Source organism: Giraffa tippelskirchi, chromosome 4 (assembly GCF_054371585.1).
Source record: "Giraffa tippelskirchi isolate mGirTip1 chromosome 4, T2T-mGirTip1v1.2.pri, whole genome shotgun sequence".
Classification (NCBI taxonomy): domain Eukaryota; kingdom Metazoa; phylum Chordata; class Mammalia; order Artiodactyla; family Giraffidae; genus Giraffa; species Giraffa tippelskirchi.
Genome location: NC_137278.1, coordinates 125,495,926 through 125,517,416, shown reverse-complemented (window position 1 = coordinate 125,517,416; position 21,491 = coordinate 125,495,926). Strand labels below are relative to the sequence as shown.

General features: G+C 40.6%; 1 protein-coding gene across 2 annotated transcripts in view; it reads right to left on the bottom strand.

Moving 5' to 3' along the window:
- The window catches only part of CRADD (CARD and death domain containing adaptor protein), a 355,216-nt gene that overhangs the window by 126,678 nt on the left and 207,047 nt on the right, over positions 1–21,491 (bottom strand). Inside the window, exons 9-10 of one of the 2 annotated variants that reach the window (XR_014082561.1) lie at positions 13,550–15,557; positions 13,000–13,451 (exon numbers count right to left, since the gene is read on the bottom strand). The exons of the other annotated variant lie outside the window; for it this stretch is intronic. The gene's annotated coding sequence lies outside the window, so the exon portion shown is untranslated. Of the gene's footprint in view, positions 1–12,999; positions 13,452–13,549; positions 15,558–21,491 lie in introns of those variants that run through there. 2 annotated transcript variants of the gene reach the window in all.

Here is a 21,491-nt window from a genome sequence, read left to right as displayed (position 1 = left end):
TGCTGTTATATAATTCTCTGGCTGACTTCACCCAGCCAGCTTTCAAGGAACTGTAAAGAAATTTTTAAAGGCTAATATTTCTCTTATTCACATTGGCAGAAAAACACAAAGGAAATGGGTAACCTGAGCCACTCCAATGGTAAGAAATGAAGAGTCCTTGAGGACAGGGTCACAGTTGGCCCCACCCCAACGAAGTCTCAGGGTCCTTGTCAAGCTCAAGGCAACCATGGTCCTTCCTTTGTGGCTGTGTTCACTGGAAGATCCAAGGCCACATTTGCTTTGGGAAACAAGACACTGTGATTAATCAAAGAAAACAAAAACAGCTTCTTTTCTATAATGGGCCCATCGAAGGGCTTTTCTATGAAAACCCCGATCAAGCTGTTCCTTCTATTTTCTTAAAGGCTAATAGCCAAGGGAGGGGGTTGGAGGGGTGTGTGAGGAGGTATCCATGGAAGTTAATTCCCAAATACTTCCCTCTCAGAAAAAGACTTCATTGTGCTAACTAGCTCGAAGCGCTGAGCACCAGCTAACAGCAGGGGCCCTGTGGAAAAAAAGCAAGTCTCCTCTTTCTAAGGCATCACTTTTCCTGCACTGACCCAGGGATTCACTTGCTCCTACAGAATTATTCCCCCCATAGGGGACCTGGGGGAGTGAGTCTCTCTGAAACAAACTAATGGAGTGTCAGAAAAGGCGGCCAGGCGGCACTGTTGTAAAACTAATTCTCACATGCTTACCTCGCCAGAAGCAAACACTGTAATTCTAGTAGTCATTCCCCCTTATCTGTGGGGGATACATTCCAAGCTCCCTCAAGGGATGACTGAAAACATGGATAATACTATATATGTATGTGGGGGTGGGGGGGACTTCCCTGAAAGCTCAGTTGGTAAAGAATCCGCCTGCAATGCAGGAGAACTTGGTTCAACTCCTGGGTCAGGATGATTCCCTGGAGAAGGGATAGGCTACCCACTCCAGTATTCTTGGACCCCTTGTGGCTCAGCTGGTAAAGAATCTGCCTGCAGTGTAGGAGACCTGGGTTTGATCCTTGGGCTGGGAAGATCCCTGAAGAAGGGAACAGCTACCCACTCCAGTATTCAGGCCTGGAGAATTCCATGGACTGTATAGTTCACGGGATTGCAAAGAGTAGGACACAACTGAGCAACAGTAAAGAAAAGGAATGTGTGTGTGTGTGTGTGAGCTCAGTGGTGTCCAACTCTTTTGCAACCCCATGGATTGTAGCCCACCAGGCTCCTCTGTCCACGGAATTTTCCAGGCAAGAATACTGGCGTGGGTTTCCATTTCCTACTCCAGAGGATCTTCCCAGCCCAGGGATTGAAACCACATCTCTTGTGTCTCAGGCATTATCAGGTGGACTCTTTACCACTGTGCTATCTGGAAAGCCCTAGATACATATATAAGATAATATGCTTTTCATATACATAAATACTTGTGAGAAAGTTTTGTTGATGAAATATTAAGCAGAGTAAGAGAATATCCCAATTGCCAGCATCACTACTCTTGTGCTTTGGGATCCTTATTAAAGAAAATGAAAGTTACTTGAACACAAGCTCTGTGATACTATGACAGTTGATCTAATAACCAAGACACCTTCTAAGTGACTAACAAGTGGGATACACTGGACAAAGGGATGATTCACACACTGGGCAGGACACAGCTGGAAGATGCAACATTTCATCACGTGACTCAAAATGATGTGCAATTTAAAGCTTATGAATTGTCTATTTCTGGGGTTTTCCATTTAACATGTTCAGACTGATGTTGACCATTGGTAAGTGAAGCAATGGAAAACAAACCCATGGATAAGGGAGGCTACTGTGCTAGATAAAGACAGGTAGGACTGGGACTAGAGTGAGGATGGTGAGGCATCACTTCTGGTGTAAAATTTAAGCATATCAAATAAAGCCACCCGTCAGATAAGTAAGTAACATTTTAATGCAATATTCTTACAAAATCAAAATTAATGTCAAAAGTTCATGATGAACAAAACATCAGGAGTCAGAGACAGGAAAGCAGCCCATGGCTATGTGGCTTTCAACATATTCCCAGCCCCTCAGGTTCTCATTTGTAATGTGGGGCCTCATCTGTCTCCTAGGGGTTGTTAAGACCAAATAAGTTCTTGTTTGCAAGAGCATTTGATAAACTGTAACTTAATGGATCCTTGAAATGTATAACAGAAAGTATAATAATAATAACTGGAAATCATTGTAGAAGGAGATATACTTGGAGAAGGAAGGAGAGAAAAGGCAGGAGAGAGGAAAGGGGTGGCGGGATGGGGCAGGCTGTGTGCTGTGAAGTGGGCAGAGCCCAGACCTCAGATGCTGACCTGAATTCAACTCTCTTCTCAGTTGTTTACAGTTTGCAGAACTCTGGCCATTTTGCAACCTCTCTGAGTCTCAGTTTTCTCATTCTTAAAATGGGGACAATAATGGATTGACTATGTGAAGTAATGTGTGGACAACACCCAGTATGGTCTGGTACACTGGTAACCCTTTTCACCACACACACACACACACACACACACACACACACACACACACACACACACACACACACACACACACACACACACACACACACACACACACACACACACACACACACACACACACACACACACACACACACACACACACACACACACACACACACACACACACACACACACACCCAAATTTCTCCTGTGAAAAGAATGAGTAAGAAAGAGAGAAATAGGAGAGGAAGGAAGAATATAAACCAAGATTGGAAGAGGTAAGAGAAGAAAATAGGAAGGAAAAAGAGAGAGAGAGGAAAAGAAGTAGGAAGGAAAGAAAGAAAAAAGTAGGGACTTTCAGTCCTGTCCTAAGCTGAGAGCTCTCATAGGGAAGTCAGTCCAAGTTTCCTGGGAAACACTCAAGGAAAGAATTAAGCTCAATAATATTTAAGATTTATCTGTGATGACACACATAGCTCTGATTCATGTGTTTACCTGATGAAGAATAGTCTAAAACATGCCTTCATTTACATATCCATTCTCTCAAGGGTGGACACTTAAATTATTTAAAAGACTTTCGATTGTATCAGCAATACTTCATTTTTTAAGTTGGGTGGAAGGTATGGAGAAGTTCAGTCTACTGGTCTCTTTTTTTCTGCGTCTGAAACAGTTTACCCCATCTAGAACTCCTACTGATTCAGCCAAATTTCCAGATGTTGCCCTTCAGTTCAGAGGCAGGCAGGATTTCTAGGTTGGATGAAATACATCTACATAAAGACTTGGAGTACAGTGGGCACATTGCAGGTGTCTGCCCAGCAGCCACTTTGTCCCATAGTGGGGACAGTGCCCATAGTGGCTCTGTCTATCCCACGGAAATGGAGGTCAAGCCACATTGACTGAAATACAGCTAGCAGGCCTGCAGCTTCCCAGACAGACCCCACTATCTGAGATCTTGCCCTGCCTGGAAGCTCCAAGGCCAGGCCCCACAGGCAGTTCCAGATCCAGAGCTGGGATTTCATGGAAGCCTTGGATGAGAGATGCTTCAGGGAAAACAGTTTTCTCCATTAACAGCTGAGCTCCTCTGAATCAAATCTCTGTTCTTTTCATAATGGAACAAAGCAGGGAAATGTTGTAAGCTTGGGGGGATGACAGTCACAGTTGACCCCCTGGAAGTTGGTCTGTGCATTTCCTTCCTAAGGAATTGGAGAAATAAGAAGTGCCAAGAATCCAAAAGAATAAATATTCTGAAACAGTTCCTGCTTGCCTTTGGAATGTCTTGCTCTTTCCCTCCTCTCCTCCAGTAGATCTGTCTCTTAAAGACTGTTTACTTTGGCTACACTCAAAATTGTTCTGCATTCCCCAGCATCCACCTGCTCTGTGGGGTGATTATATTCCCTCAGGCAGCTATAAGGGCTGAGTTCTAGCCTCCAATGGACAGCCTGTTACATGGACAATCCACTAAGCCATGACTTGGGGCTAGGATTTAGGGCAGGGACTAGAATGAGGCAAGTGAAGTTTTCCTTGGACACAAAGGTTAAGGGGACACCAAAAACTCAGAAATTGAGACAAGTAATATTTTAATGAAATATTTTAAAAAATAAAAATTCATTCAAAAAATCCATGATGAACAAAATATCAATATTTCAAATAAAGACAGAGTCTATGCAGAATAGAAGAAACAATAGAGTTTTACAGCCAAGCAAAAGCTTAAAGAGTTCACCACCATTAAACCAGTCTTATGAGAAATGTTAAAGAGAGTTCACTAAGTAGAAAAGAAAAGGCCACAATTGTCTTAGAAATAAGACAATTATAAACATATCTTACAGGTAAAAGAAAACAATAGTAAAGGTAGTGGATCAACCACTTATAAAATTATTATGAAGGTTAAAGAAAAAAAGTAGTAAAATCATCTATATCTACAGTAAGTTAACAAAGATACAAAATTGAAACTTATAAAATATTACGTAAAAAACAAAATGTGCTGGGGGGTTAAAAGTTAAAATATATGGCTGTTATAATGCATTCAAGCTTAAGAGATTGTCAACTTAAAAAATACACCCTCGACCCCCCACAAACACACTCCTACCTCTTGGTAACCATAAACCAAAAACCTAAAATAGATACACAAAAAGGAAAGTGAAAGGAATCAAAACACAATACTACAGATAGTCATCAAACCACAAGGGAAGAGAGCAAGAGAAGAAACAAAGAACTACAAAAAATATTCAGAAAACAAAATGGCTGTAAGTACATACCTATAAATAACTACTTTAAATGTAAATGGACTAAATGTTCCAATTAAAAAACACAGAGTAGCTGAATGGTTAAAAAAAAAAAAAAACAACCCCAAATCCATATATCTGCTGCTTACAAAAGACTCACTTCAGATTTAAATACACACACAGAGGAGAAGGAGACGACAGAGGATGAGATGGTTGGATGGCATCACTGACTTGATGGACATGGGTTTGGGTAAACTCTGGGAGTTGGTGACGGACAGGGAGGCCTGGCGTGCTGCAATTCATGGGGTCGCAAAGAGTCGGACACGACTGAGTGACTGAACTGAACTGAACTGAACAGATTAAAATGTGGGGATGGAAAAAAATATTCCATAAAAATGGAAATGAAAGGAAAGCTGGGGTAGCAATACTTACATCGGATCAAACAGATTTTTAAACAATGGCTCTAAAAAGAGACAAAAAAGGGGTTGTATAATGATAAAGGGATCAATTCAACAAGAAGATATAACACTTATAAACATATGTGTACTCAACATAAGAATACCCAAATACATAGAACAAATATTAACAGATATAAAGGGAGAAAGTTAGAGTAAAACAACAATAGTAGGGGACTTTAACATTCTACTTACATCAACGGACAGGTCATCCAGTCAGAAAATGAACAAGGAAACACTGGCCTAAGGGGACACATTAGACCAGATGAACTTAATATATATGGAACATTTCATCCAAAAGCAGCAGAAGACACATTCTTATCAAGTGCATGTGGAACACTCTCAAGAATAGATCACATGCCAGGCCACAGAACAAGGTTCTATAAATTTAAGAAGACTGAAATCATATCATCTTTTCTGACCACAGGGGTATGAGACTAGAAATTAACTACCAGATAAAAACTGGAAAAAAAAAAACATGAACACATGTAGTCTAAAGCATATACTACTAAAAAGCCAATGGCTCATTGAAGAAATTAGAGCAAATCAAAAAATACCTTGAGACAATGGGAAATACAAAATCTATGGGACACAGCAAAAACAGTTATAAGAGGGAAATTTATAGTGATACAGGCCTACCTCATGAAACAAACAAAAAAACCTCAAATAAACAACCTAACCTTATATCAAAAGGAACAAGAACAAGAAAACCAAAACCTACATTATTAGAAGGAAAGAAATAATAAAGATCAGAACAGAAAAAAATGAAATAGAGACTTAAAAAATAACTTAAAAATATCGATGAAACTAAGGGCTGGTTCTTTGAAATGATACACAAACTCGACAAACCTCAGCCAGACTTACCAAAAAGAGAAAGAGAGAGAGCACAATCAATAAAATCAGCGAGAAAGATAAAGTTACAACTGATATCACATAAATACAGAGGATCATGAGAAGTTACTATTACTCTGAACAATTACATGCCAACAAATTGGACAACCTAGAAGAAACGGATAAATTCCTAGAAATATATAATCCTCCAAGACTGAATCAGAAATAAAACATCAAACCTGACCAATTACCAGTAATGAGATGGAACCAGTAATAAAGAAAAGTCCGACATCAGATGGCTTCACAAGTGAATTCTACCAAATATTTAAAGAATAGTTAACACTTATCCTTCTCAAAATATTCCAAAAAACTGAAGAGCAAGAAATGCTTCCAAACTGATTCTGCAAGGCCAGCATCACCCTGAATCCAAAATCAGACTGCTGCTGCTGCTGCTGCTGCTGCTAAGTCGCTTCAGTCATGTCCAACTCTGTCCGACCCCACAGATGGCAGCCCACCAGGCTCCTCCATCCCTGGGATTCTACAGGCAAGAATCCTGGAGTGGGTTGCCATTTCCTTCTCCAACGCATGCATGCATGCTAAGTTGCTTCAGTCGTGTCTGACTCTATGCGACCCTATGGACAGCAGCCCACCAGGCTCCTCTGTCCACAGGATGCTCCAGGCAAGAATACCAGAGTGGGTTGCCATTTCCTTCTCCAAAATCAGACTAAGACACCACAAAAAAGAAAATTACAGGCCAATATCACTGATGAATATGAAAGCAAAACTTCTCAACAAAATATTCACAAACAGAAATCATTTAAAAGAATCATATACCATAATCAAGTGGGATTTATCCCAGGGACTCAAGGATGGCTCAATGTCTACAAATCAATTAATATGATATACCACATTAACAAAATGAAAGATAAAAGTTATATGATCACCTCAATAGATCTAGAAAAAGGTTTTGATAAAAACTCTTAACAAAGTGTGTTTAGAGGGAACATACCTCAATAAAGATCCTATATGACAAATTCATGTCAATATCATACTCAATGGTGAAAAACTGAGACATTTCCTTTAAGATCAGGGAAAAGATAAGGATACCCACTCTAACCACTTTTATTCAAACTAGTATCAGAAGTTCCAGCCACAAAAATCAGAGAAAAAATAAACAAAAGGAATCTAATGTAAGTAAAACTGTTACTGTTTGCAGATGACATTATACTTTATAGAGAAAAACATAAAAACTCCACCAAAAAACTATTAGAACTAATCAATCCAGTAAAGTTGCAGGATACAAAATTAATAAACAGAAATCCATGGCATTTCTATACATTAGTAATGAACGATCAGAAAGAGAAATTAAGAAAACAATTATGCTTATAATACATTCAAAAGAATAAGACACATAGCAGTAAATCTAACTACAGAAGTGAATAACCTGTGTTCTGAAAAGTGTGAGACACTGATGAGAGAAACTGCAGATGACAGAGACAAATGGAAAGACATACCTTGCTTACAGATTGAAGTAATTAATACTGCATACCACCCAAGGCAATCTACAGATTTAATGCAATCCCTATCAAGCTACCAATGGCATTTTTCGCAGAACTAAAACTAGTAAACCTAAAATTTTTATGGAACCTCTAAAGACCCTGAAGAGACAAAACACTCTTGAGAAAGAACAAAGCTGGAGGTTATTTGCTCATGATTTCATACTACAAGTCCATAGTATGGTAGTGGCACCAAAAAGAGATGTATATCAATGAAACAGAATTGATGTTTGAGAAATAAGCCCATGCTAATATGATCAATTAATATATGACAAAGGAGGCAAATATATACAAAGTTGAAGACAGCCTCCTCAATACATGATACCAGGAAAACTGGAAAGTTCATGCAAAAGAATAAAACTCAACCACTTTCTCATACCATATAAGAAAATAAACTCAAAACAGATTAAAGACTTGAATTTAAGACCTGAAACCATAAAAATTCTAGAAGGAAACATAAGCAACACACTCTTTGACACTGGTCTTAGCAATATTTTGGGGGGTCTGTCTCCTTAGGCAAACAAAACAAAAGTAAACAAATGGGACTACATCAAATTAAAAAGCTTTCACACTGCAAAGGAAACCATCAACAAACAAAAGGCAGCCTATTGAATGAGAGGAAATATTTGCAAATGACATCCAATAAGGGATTAAGATCCAAAATACATAAAGAACTCATAAAAATATAAAAAGCAGAATCTGATTTTAAAAAGGGCAGAGGACCTGAATAGACATTTTTTCAAAGAAGACATACAAATGGCCAACAGACACATGAAAAGATGTTCAATGTTATTCATCATCAGAGAAATATTCATCAAAACCACAATGAAATGTCACCTTACAGCTACCAGAATGGTTACCATCAAAAAGACAACAAACTGTGAGTGTCAATAACGATGTGGAGAAATGAGAACTCTCATGTACTGCTGGTGGGATGGTCACTGATGCAGTCACTGTGAAAAACGGCATGGAGTTTCCTCAAAAAATTTAAAAAATAACTATCGTAGGATGCAGCAATTTCATTCTGGGTATTTTTCCAAAGAAAACAAAAACACTAATTTGGAAATACATATACCTCTATGTTCATCACAGCATTATTTACAAAAGCAAAGATATGAAAATAACCTGAGTTTCCATCAATAGATGAATGGATAGAAAAGTTGTGGTATATGTATATGGTGGAATATTATTCAGCTATAAGAAAGAATGACTTGCCATTTGTACACAACAAGGATGAATCTAGAGGACATTATACTAAGTGAAATAAATCAAAGTAAAGCAATTACCATATGATATCAATTACATGTGGAATGTAAAAAACAAATGGACAAACAACATGAAAACAGACTCATAAAAATGAGAACAAATGGGTGGTTGTCAGAAGGGTGGAGGATTCAGGGTGGGCAAAATAGGTGAGGGAATTAACAGGTACAAACTTCCAGTTACAAAATAAGTAAGTCATGGGAACGTAATACACAGCATAAAAATATGGTCAATAATACTGTAATAACTTTATGTGGGGATAGATGGTTGGTAGATTTCTGTTGGTGATCATTTTGTAATGTATTTAAATGTCAAATTACTTTGTTGCATACCCCAAACTAATATTGCATATCATCTGTATTTCAACTAAATAATTAAATAAAAATTTAAAAATAAATGTTTCCATTAAATATAGTTTTAAATACAACAGTTCAAAAAAATCAAAATTGATGCAGAAAACCCATGATGAACAAAATATCAATATTTCAAATAAAGACAGGTCCATGCAGAAGCTCCTGAGTTGAATGCAAACTGGGAAGTGCTAGGATCAGCCTTTCCTTTGTGAATCCTGGCATCAACATGGCAGTTCAGGGAAGAAAATGTTCCCTCACCCCAGAAACATGAATTTACCCAACAATAGGATGGCAGGGTCCAATTTCTACCGACTGAAGCAACCCACAACCCCAGCTCATGGATCTAGGCACAGCTTTAGGCCTCTTCCTCCCTCCAAGCCACTCAGTGTCCTGCCCCTCCTCCTCTAGGACAATTCATTCTTCTCCAATCACAACCTATATATATGCTTAATCATATATGGTACATACCATGCACAAACATGCATTAACTATTTACTCCAGAGGTCCCCAGTGGATTGCTGGAGGTCATCTTATTTAACTCAGTTTATTTTTGTTGTTGTTTTTCTCAATTAACTACTTGCCAACATTTAACAATGGGGAGCTCCTCACCAAAAAAATCCAAATTTCTAGCCAATCTTTAAAAATCAAAATTTTCAGCTTGACTTGAAAAATCTAAATGTTTGGAAACTGATAACACAAACAACAATAATAATAATTTCTTTTGTTGAGAATATACTAAATGCTGAGCACATAATAATAATTTCTTTTATTGAGAATATACTAAATGCTGAGCACAGTACTCAGTACTTTATATTAATATGTCTTTTTTTCTGTTATAGCTGTCAAAGCAATTCTGTACTTACTATTCACATTTAACAGATGAACCTGAGGCTCAGAACACTTAAATAACTTGTCTGAAAGAGATGGGAATACTAGATCACCTGACCTGCCTCTTGAGAAACCTGTATGCAGGTCAGGAAGCAACAGTTAGAACTGGACATAGAACAACAGACTGGTTCCAAATAGGAAAAGGAGTACATCAAAGCTGTATATTGTCACCCTGCTTATTTAACTTATATGCAGAGTACATCATGAGAAACACTGGGCTGGAGGAAGCACAAGCTGGAATCAAGATGGCCGGGAGAAATATCAATAACCTCAGATATACAGATGACACCATCCTTACAGCAGAAAGTGAAGAAAAACTAAAGAGTGAAAAAGTTGGCTTAAAGCTCGACATTCAGAAAACTAAGATCATGGCATCTGGTCTCATCACTTCATGGCAAATAGATGGGGAAACAGTGGAAACAGTGGCTGACTTTATTTTTTGAGGCTCCAAAATCACTGCAGGTGGTGATTGCAGCCATGAAATTAAAAGATGCTCACTCCTTGGAAGGAAAGTTATGACCAACCTAGATAGCATATTAAAAAACAGAGGCATTACTTTGTCAACAAAGGTCCATCTAGTCAAGGCTATGGTTTTTCCAGTAGTCATGTATGGACTATAAAGAAAGCTGAGCGCCGAAGAATTGATGCTTTTAAACTGTGGTGTTGGAGAAGACTCTTGAGAGTCCCTTGGACTGCAAGGAGATCCAACCAGTCCATCCTAAAGGAGATCAGTCCTGGGTGTTCATTGGAAGGACTGATGGTGAAGCTGAAACTCCAATAGTTTGGCTACCTGATGTGAAGAGCTGACTCATTTGAAAAGACCCTGATGCTGGGAAAGATTGAAGGCAGGAGGAGAAGGGGATGACAGAGGATGAGATGGTTGGATGGCATCACCGACTTAATGGACATGAGTTTGGGTGGGCTCCGGGAGTTGGTGATGGACAGGGAGGCCTGGAGTGCTGCAGTTCGTGGGGTCGCAAAGAGTCAGACACTACTGAGCAACTGAACTGAGCTGAACTGAACTGAATAAGTAGGTTGACCAGATTCAAACCAAAGAAATTGACTCTAAAGCGTGAGCTCTCATTCTTCGGTATCTTCCATCATCCTGGGGCATGGACTAAATTACTGTTTTTCAAAAGGGTTTCAAGAAACCTAAAAGGCCCTGGATGTGTATTATGGGGGGTGGGGAGTGTCCCCACTCCCACTAGGAGGCTGGTTCAGCTCCTAGAAACAGGGCCCCTGTTTCTTTTATCAAAGCAGTTTAAAAAAAAAAAAAAACCACTTTATATATTGGTGTCCTGCTCAAGAATTCCTTTCAGAAAAGGAATCCCATTACTCAGAAACAAAAACAAAGCCCCAAACCCAAATGACTTTTTATCTCTTGTCCACACACTATGATTTTCTGGATCAGCAGGAAAACTTCTTCTCCTGTTCTCAACATACCAGGTATCTCTCTCCATATTATCACAACACTCTGGTTCTGCCTTTGAGTACTTGGGTGCTGGCTGGGCCACTTTTTAAAACTGGTGAAAGGCCAGGAATCCAGAGACTTAGAAGTCATGGACCTTCCTCACAGACCTGCTGTGGGCAGAGAGAGGCAGTCTGAAACTGTGCTGAGGCCAACACAGGGTGGACAAGGGTGATTGGGTAAGGGCAGCAGGAGCTAAAATCCACAGAGACCAGTAGAGAGGCTGTCCGTTTGCTTCTCTGAATTGCAGCCTGTCATAGCTATCTGTGAATTGAGGATATTCTTTATGGAATGTTAGAAGAGGTAGCCTCAAAGACTGTATAGGGTACTGAAAAAAGCCCAGGAAGGAGTCAGAGCTGAGCTCGGTCACTGCATGGCACTTTACAACCTTGGACATATATCACATGTGTATCACTCGTGTCTTTCTATGCATCTTGCCCCAAAGTCCTAGGGACATACAGTGACCACTCGAAAAAGCGTAAAGTGACATGAGAATGGATATTGTGTTTAAATCACATCCAAAAGTCTACAAGCAATAAATGCTGGAGAGGGTGGAGAAAAGGGAACCCTCTTACACTGTTGGTGAGAATGCAAACTAGTACAGCCACTAAGGACAAAAGTGTGGAGATTCCTTAAAAAACTGGAAATAGAACTGCCATATGACCCAGCAATCCCACTGCTGGGCATACACCCCGAGGAAGCCAGAACTGAAAGAGACACGTGTACCCCAATGTCCATCGCAGCACTGTTTATAATAGCCAGGACATGGAAGCAACCTAGATGTCCATCAGCAGACGAATGGATGAGGAAGCTGTGGTACACATACACAATGGAATATTACTCAGCCATTAAAAAGCATATATTCGAATCAGTTCTAATGAGGTGGATGAAACTGGAGCCTATTATACAGAGTGAAGTAAATCAGAAAGAAAAACACCAATACAGTATGCTGCTGCTGCTGCTGCTAAGTCGCGTCAGTCGTGTCCGACTCTGTGCGACCCCATAGATGGCAGCCCACCAGGCTCCTCCGTCCCTGGGATTCTCCAGGCAAGAATACTGGAGTGGGTTGCCATCTCCTCCTCCAGTGCATGAAAGTGAAAAGTGAAAGTGCAGTCGCTCAGTCATGTCCAACTCTTCGTGACCCCATGGGCTGCAGCCTGCCAGGCTCCTCTGTCCATGGGGTTTCCCAGGCAAGAGTACTGGAGTGGGGTGCCATTGCCTTCTCCATCCAATACAGTATACTAACGCATATATATGGTATTTAGTCAATCGGTAAAGATAACCCTGTATGCGAGACAGCAAAAGAGACACAGATGTATATAATAGCCTTTTGGACTCTGTGGGAGAGGGCGAGGGCGGGATGATATGGGAGAATGGCACTGAAGCATGTAAATTATCATATGTGAAATGAATCGCCAGTCCAGGTTCGATGCATGATACAGGGTGCTTGGGGCTAGTGCACTGGGATGACCCAGAGGGATGGGATGGGGAGGGAGGTGGGAGGGGGGTTCTGGAAGGGGAATACATGTACACCCATGGCGGATTCATGTCAATGTATAGCAAAACCAATACAATATTGTAAAGTTAAAAAATACATAAATAAAGTAACTTAAAAAAAAATCACATGTATATGATCTGACCAAGAAAATCGAGAAAAAGTGGGAGCTTCCAGTCCCTTTTTGAAGACAAGATGCTGGATGTGCCAATGTGATTTCAGCCTTGGATTCAAGGGCCATCCACTTATCAATCACTCCTAAATCCATAACCATTCAGATTTCTCTCCTGAGATTCCAACCCATGGTTCATCTTCTGTATTGAATAGCTCCATCTGGATGTCCTGCAGACTTCCCCAGCAATTTCTAGTACTTCCCTGGTGGTCTGGTGGTTAAGACTCCGTGCTCCCAATGCACAGGCACAGGTGCAATCCCTGGTCGGGTAAGATCCCACGTGATACGCAGCACAGCCAAAAAAAAAAAAAAAAAAAAACTCCCTCCCCTCACAATTCCCAAAATAGAACTCACCCACCTCTCTCTGAAACCTGCTCCTTCAGCACTGCTCTGACTCTGTGCATTGGGCAACTCCATGCACAGCTCCCAGAAACCTAGAAGCCAAGCTGGACTGCTTCCCTGTTCCATTTCTCATGTTTAATCAATGTCAGGGTTCTGTGGGTTCAATCCACTCCTTAAAAATCACTAACGAAAAAGTGTATGGAAAACATTTCTATCAGATATGCAAGTTAGACTGTGCTGTAACAATATCAAGAACTGATTATCATCACTTTGGCAATTTGATAATTTCTCTGTTCCCCAGAAGTCCACATATTTTGGGGTTTGTTTACAGAAGCTGTGAAACAAAATCTCTTGCTATGCATCTGAGAACTTTCTGAGTTTCATTTAATTTCTTCTTGCCAGACTGACACGCCTTCAAATCCTTGTTTTAGGTCCTCTGTATTTTGCTGTGACCTTCCATACCCTCCACTCATCAGTGGCCATGGTGTTGAAATCTTCTTCTACTGACAGTATCTGAAAAAAATCTGTTACTAAAAGTGTATCCATGCCTGATGTCAAGAGGTAGGAAAAGCATGGGGTTTTTATTTTCCATGTTTAATCAACATTTTAACTTCCTTATTTTCAAAGTTTCCAAACTCTGGGCAACTGGTTAATCTACTTTAATTATAGTATTTCCCTATACACCTTCTCTCATTTTCAAACATAGGTAGATGATTCACAATGGGTAAGACTCTCCCTGGTACCTCCACTACAGAAAGTGCAAAGACCTTCATTCAAGCCTTAACTCTACCATTTACAAGCTTATGACCTTGGACCAACTACCAAACCTCTCTGAACTTCAGCTTTCTTCTCTGTAAAGCAAGAATGACTCCAACCTCACATCTCACTCTCTGCCTTGGGAATGGGAGGCACTGCATAAATGTTGACGCCCTTCCCAATCAGTTCTGCTATTAATTATACCCAGGATCACTCAAGAATCTCTATGGAATCTCAGCAGATTGAAATGATTTTCTAGGATAATGACTCTCCACTGTTAGTAGGAACAGTTGCCAGCCAGCCTCAATGGCTACGCTCACTCAAGCAGCTAAAACTTTTAAGACTCCTCTCCAATAATAGGACTGTTTGCTTCCTTCCCTGCAAAGTAGTATGCACCACACTCTGCTCATTCTCATGGCTTTCAGGAGGGGAAAACCTCATCCCACATAGAAAACCGAGTCACTGACCTCTCGGGACTCTGGGTCCAGAATTCAGCTGGAGCAACCATTCGTGGAAATAACATCATATGGAGAGGTAGGAGTGCAATGTGCAAAGTGAGGAGTCCAAAAATTTTAGAGGAAGCAAAACATAAGAAGCTGGGGGCGTGGCTATCCTAGCTTGGCAGTTGGATACTATGTAGATTTCCCTAAACTGATTCCTTACCTTTTGCCCAGTACCTGCACTCCATGGAGATTTTTCACTGCTAGTACCTCCTTTTATCCTTTCAATCATCCTGAGAAGTAGGCAAATATTATTATGCCAATTGTTTTCAGAAGAAGAAACTGAGGAGAGAGTGCCCAGATCACAGGAACGAACACAGAATGGAGCTGGGACTTACCCTGGGGCTTCTGGTTCTAATACCTTTCTACCACATTCTCCTGTCTCTCATATAGCTGGGGAAGAGGAATTTCCAGGGGAACATAAGCTCAGGAACCCCTTCACAGTGTCACAGAGGGAAAGCACCCAGACTGGAGTACATATACAAGACCTGGCCTCTGTTCCCAACCGTTAACTCTTGAGATGTCAGTCTCCTTACCTCTGCAGAGAACAGGCAGCAATAAATGATTCAAAGTTCCCTCTCGTGTTTCTCTTTCTTAAATGTGTATCTTTAGTTATTTTAATGTATAACCTAGCTGCTGCTACTAAGTCGCTTCAGTCGTGTCCGACTCTATGCGACCCCATAGACGGCAGCCCACCAGACTCCTCTATCCCTGGGATTCTCCAGGCAAGAAGACTGGAGTGGGTTGCCATTTCCTTCTCCGTATAACCTAGAAGAAATCAAAAAAAAAAAAAAAAATGTTGAGGTACATCACAAGTTCAGCAGCATTTATGGTATCTTTGACCTAACGTGACCACTGTGGCTGAATTTAAAAGCTGGGATGTTCATTCACAGTTTACGCCTCATTAAACTTCAATAACCTTTCTGCATCTCAGTTTTCTAAAATGAAAAACAGGGATGACAGTTTTCTACTCCTTGCTCCCTGCCATCTTGCTTTTTCCTAGCCTCCCAACACCAGGGAAGAAGAGCTACTAATCTGATTGGTCAGCATCTGGGATCAGACATAGAACCTTATACAGTTGGCCATCAGTATCCACTGGTTTCATGTCTGCATATTCAACCAGAGTGGATCAAAATCATTTGGAAATAGATTCCAAAAATTTCCAAAAAGCAAAACATGACTTCGCCACTTGCCAGCAATTATTTAAATAGCATTTACATTGTATTAGGTATTGTAAGTAATGTAGAGGTGATTTAAAGCATACAGGAGATTATATGCAAACACTACACCTTTTGACATAAAGGATTTGAGCATCTATGGATTTTGGTATTTCCAGTGTCCTACAACCAATCCCTTGTGGATACCATGGGACAACTGTAATTAGGGGCAGGGTGCCATCTCCGGGAGTGGTTCTCTTTCTTTCATATTATGTGCAGTTGGCTGAGCAAGTGGACTCAGCTCTCTCTCTTACTCACTGCATCCTCTGTGTTAAGTGCCTAAGAAGATGGGTTAGTAGTCACCTTATTTTCTCTGTCCCTTTGTCATCTTTATTCCATGCATCCTTTTAGAGGGTACTAAGATCCCAAGATTTAGATTCAGGAAGAAGAAAGAGGTTTTGCTTAGACCTGAAGGCCAGTTTTCATTCCAATCCCAAAGAAAGGCAATGCCAAAGAATGCTCAAACTACCGCACAATTGCACTCATCTCACACGCTAGCAAAGTAACGCTCAAAATTCTCCAAGCCAGGCTTCAACAGTACGTGAACCATGAACTTCCAGATGCTCAAGCTGGATTTAGAAAAGGCAGAGGAACCAGAGATCAAATTGCCAACATCTGTTGGATCATCAAAAACAAGAGAGTTCCAGAAGAACATTTATTCCTGCTTTATTGACTATGCCAAAGCCTTTGACTGTGCGGATCACAACAAACTGTGGAAAATTCTTCAAGAGATGGGAATACCGGACCACCTGACCTGCCTCCTGAGAAATCTGTATGCAGGTCAAGAAGCAACAGTTAGAACTGGACATGGAACAACAGACTGGTTCCAAATCGGGAAAAGAGTACATCAAGGCTGTATATTGTCACACTGCTTATTTAACTTGTATGCAGAGTATATCTTGCGAAATGCCAGGCTGGATGAAGCAAAAGCTGGAATCAAGATTGCCAGAAGAAATACCAATAACCTCAGATATGCAGATGACACCACCCTTATGGCAGAAAGCGAAGAGGAACTAAAGAGCCTCTTGATGAAAGTGAAAGAGGAGAGCGAAAAAGTTGGCTTAAAACTCAACATTCAGAAAATGAAGATCATGGCATCCGGTCCTGTCACTTCATGGCAAATAGATTGGGAAATAATGGAAACAGTGAGAGACTTTATTTTGGGAGGCTCCAAAATCACTGCAGATGGTGACTACAGCCATGAAATTAAAAGACGCTTGCTCCTTGGAAGAAAAGCTATGACAAACCTAGACAGCATATTGAAAAGCAGAGACATTACTTTGCTAACAAAGGTCCATCTAGTCAAAGCTATGTTTTTTCCAGTAGTCATGTATGGTTGTGAGTTAGACTATAGAGAAAGCTGAGTGCCAAAGAATTGATGCTTTTGAACTGTGGTGTTTGAGAAGACTCTTGAGAGTCCTTGGACTGCAAGGAGATCTAACCAGTCAATCTTAAAGGAAATCAGTCCTAAATATTCATTGGAAGGACTGATGCTGAAGCTGAAACTCCAATACTTTAGCCACCTGATGCAAAGAACTGACTCATTTGAAAAGATCCTAATGCTGGGAAAGACTAGAGGCGAGAGGAGAAGGCAACAACAGAGGATGAGATGGACGAAGGCATCATTGACTCAATGGACATGAGTTTGAGCAAGTTCTGGGAGTTGGTGATGGACAGGGAAGCCTGGCGTGCTGCAGTCCATGGGGTCACAAAGAATCGGACAGGACTGAGTGACTGACCTGAACTGATACATGTATACAAATCCTATATATGAATATATTTTCAAATCACCCACTTCTTTAGTATAGGGTACAGTATTCTATTATCATCCTGGGATAATCTCCCAAGGAGCCATTTTATCTGAGCACATAGTTCTACTTAATCCAGTTTCTGATGACTTGTCTCAGGGGCAACCTTATGCAATAGACATTGGCTATGACACAAGGCTTCTCTACTTAAATCAAATGTGCAAACTGAGATCCAGAAAGACAAGCAGTGCCTTCTCTTCTACACATGCCTGTGTGTGTGGGGGTGGAATATGAGATTGGTAGTGAGGAAGCCAAATCTTTTGAAAGTCTTCATCCTCTTCTTTTTTCCTAGATGATGTTAGGATTTAGATGTGCGTCAAACAAAAAAGAAGAGGGACTTTTTCTTGGAAGCTACAAAAGATTACTTCATTTTATTTTTGAGCACTGCAAAACACACATGAAACAGGACATGTGTCTAAGAAGCTTTGACATATCTATCACCCATGATCTTTTTGTGTTAAAAGAAACGAGCCACAGAAACATAGTTGCTGCCAAAAAAGTGTTGTCTGAACCTCTTTTTGCTTCCTCCCTGCAAGGATGACGTGGGCTTCATCAAATCATCACCAGAAGACAAAATCTGTTGCTTTAGGGCAGACAGGCCAATGGAGGTTTGGTTGACATCATCACCTTGATGTGGTCGCAGAGGTTGATCATGCAGCTGTTGGTTAAGAACGATAATCATCTACAGAAATTATATAAATAATGTCTCTACTTTCTTAGAACTAGGACTTGGCTTCCTTGGACCATCTCACCCTTCCTTCCAGCTTCAAAAAAAGGAAATGTCAAATATTCAATTTGGTGTTTGCCTAAGGATAGCTAAACAAGTCTCCTGATGAGGCATTTGTCTTTATTTCTGAGAAGGCAGCCTATGACTCAGTTTGATTCTAACAAAAACAAATCTACCTAAACCAGTAGGGGAAAGATGATTTATTAACAAAGGTCAACTAGAGTAAATATCAATTCTATCTGAAAATAAGGCTTTCTGTCAAAGCTACGGGAGCAACTGGAAGGCATAAAGAGATTTTGGGGTTCCAAAGAAGACCTGAAGACTCCACCTATCTTGCTGGTCTTCAGACATCAGGGAGTAAAGCAGTATCTGCATGTATGCATGCTCAGTCATGTCCGACTCTTTGCGACCCCATGGTCTGTAGCCCTCCAGGCTCCTCTGTCCATGGGATTCTCTAGGCAAGAATATTGGAGTGGGTTGCCATGCTCTCCTCCAGGGGATCTTCCTAACCCAGGGATGGAACCCACATCTCCAGCATTGGCGTGTGGATTCTTTACCACTGAGCCACCTGAGAAGTCCAATATTTGCACAGTGTCAGCAAAAGTTTCTTCTTTAAACTTTTGGCGGGTGATGGTGGTGAGGAGTGTCAGGAATATATGAAGGATTGTGAGGGGATCAAATGTTCTGTCCTTATGCTCCCGAAGCAGCCCTTTCTCAATCATATTCTTAAACCCACAGTTGTTAAGATGATCATAAAGAATGTTAAAAGAAGTAGAGTCAGAAAGCAAAACAGTGAACCACAGAGTCTTACCCTGGGCTTGCAACATTAGAATCGGTCTAGAACTATTTAATGTTTCCCCTTGATCCCCAAAGAGACACCAGTGCCAGAGCCGATGTAAGAAGAAATGTATTCAAAACCTTCCTTTGGGGTGTGGTAACTTCCTATTTTGCTCCTGGGTCCTAGAGTACATCTTATTGTTTTGCTGAGAAGGTCTGGGGGACTTCCCTAGTGGTCTAGTGGTTGAGGATTCTCCTGCCAATGCTTGATCCCTGGTGTGGGAAAGATCCCACTTGCTAAGGAGCAACTGACTGGGTGTGCCACAACTACCGAGCCCTGTGCCAACTACTGAGCCGGCCATGCAACTGCTGAAGCCCATGTGCCCAGAGCTTGTGCTCCACAATAAGAGAAGCCACCCAGGGAGAACCTGTGCACTGCAGTGAAGAGTAGCTCCTGCTCGCTGCAACCAGAGGAAGACCGTGCTCAGCAATGAGGACCCAGGGCAGCCAAAAATAAATAAATAAAATAAAAGAAGGCCTGGGAAGTCCTGCTCCAGCCCCACCTTATTTGTTATTTCTGGTGAACAATCTTCAGTCATTTTATCTTTGTTCTTATGTATATGTTGTGTCTTTTGTCTGGCTCTTTTGAGATACTTTTGAGTTATTTTTCTTTACCCTTAATTTTCATTCAACAATTATGCACCTGATATGAATTTCTTTCTGTTTTTTCCTCTGGGATTTACTGGGTTCCTTAGATTTATGGATTGATATTATGAATCACATTCAGCCAAAACTTTCTTAAATAATTTTTGCTCCATTAGTTCTCTATTCTCCTTCTGAATAACATGTATGTTAGATTGCTGATTTTCCTATAGGTAACTGGGTCTCTGTTCTTTTTTTTCAAGTTTTTTTTTCCCCTTTTCAGTTTGGTGATTTCTGTTGACTTTTCTTCAGGTTCCATGATCTTTCCTTCTGCCCTCTCCAGACTGATGTCATTTACTGACCCAATGTTTTTTCAGATATTCTATTCTTTATTCCAGATATTGTATTTTTCAGTTCTGTGATTTCCAGATCTTTCTCTTTTTCTCAGCATTTTCATATCTTTCTCCAAATCCCCATGGTTTCACAAATTATATCAATTTTTGTGTAAATTATTTAACATACTTATAATAGTAATTTTAAAGTCTTCATAGGCTAATTTTAATATCTCCTTTGTCTGTGGGCCTCCTTATGTTTCAGTTCTTTTTTTTTTTTTTGGTGTCTTTATTATGGGTCACACTTTTCTGCTTTTTTGTGTGTCTGGTAATTGTTATTGTATACTAGACACTGTACATGACACATTGTGGACATTCTAAATTCTGCTATCTTCCTCTGATGAGTATTGACATTTTGTTCCAGAAGGCAGCTAAATGTCTTGAGGATAATATTACTCCTCTGCAGGCTTGTTTCTGGGTTTTGCTAGGCTAGTTACATTTTAATTTTATCCTTAGTCCTAGGCTCACAGTCCTTCAGAGAAGGCAATGACACCCCACTCTAGTACTTTTGCCTGGAAAATCCCATGGACGGAGGGGCCTGGTAGGCTTCAGTCCATGGGGTCGCTAAGAGTCAGACACTACTGAACGACTTCACTTTCACTTTTCACTTTCATGCATTGGAGAAGGAAATGGCAACCCACTCCAGTGTTCTTGCCTGGAGAATCCCAGGGACGGGGGAGCCTGGTGGGCTGCCGTCTACGGGGTCGCACAGAGTCGGACATGACTGAAGCGACTTAGCAGCAGCAGCAGCATAGTCCTTAGCTCAGAGTCCCGAGATATGGTCCTTATATCTAAGGCATGATGCTTCTGGCAAATCACAGAAATGCAAGACATATTTATCAAACCCCTCTAATTTAGTAGTTTTTAATTTCAAACTCTGTCTCCTTAGCACCAGGCAGCTGCTGAAATCTCTACTCAGTTCTTTCAGCCATCCAGCTGTTGTTTTCTGCTCTGTTCCTTGGAATCTTGCCCTGTGCATTTGAAGTTGAAGAGTCAGCCAAGCTTTTGAGAATATTTTGTACATAGATCTGGGGGCTCCCCACCACCATCACTCCTAACCTTCTGGGATTTCCCTGCTCTTTTCAATTTCCAGTTGCTCTGGCAGCCTTGTAGTCTGGCTTCTAACTATTTAGTCCAAT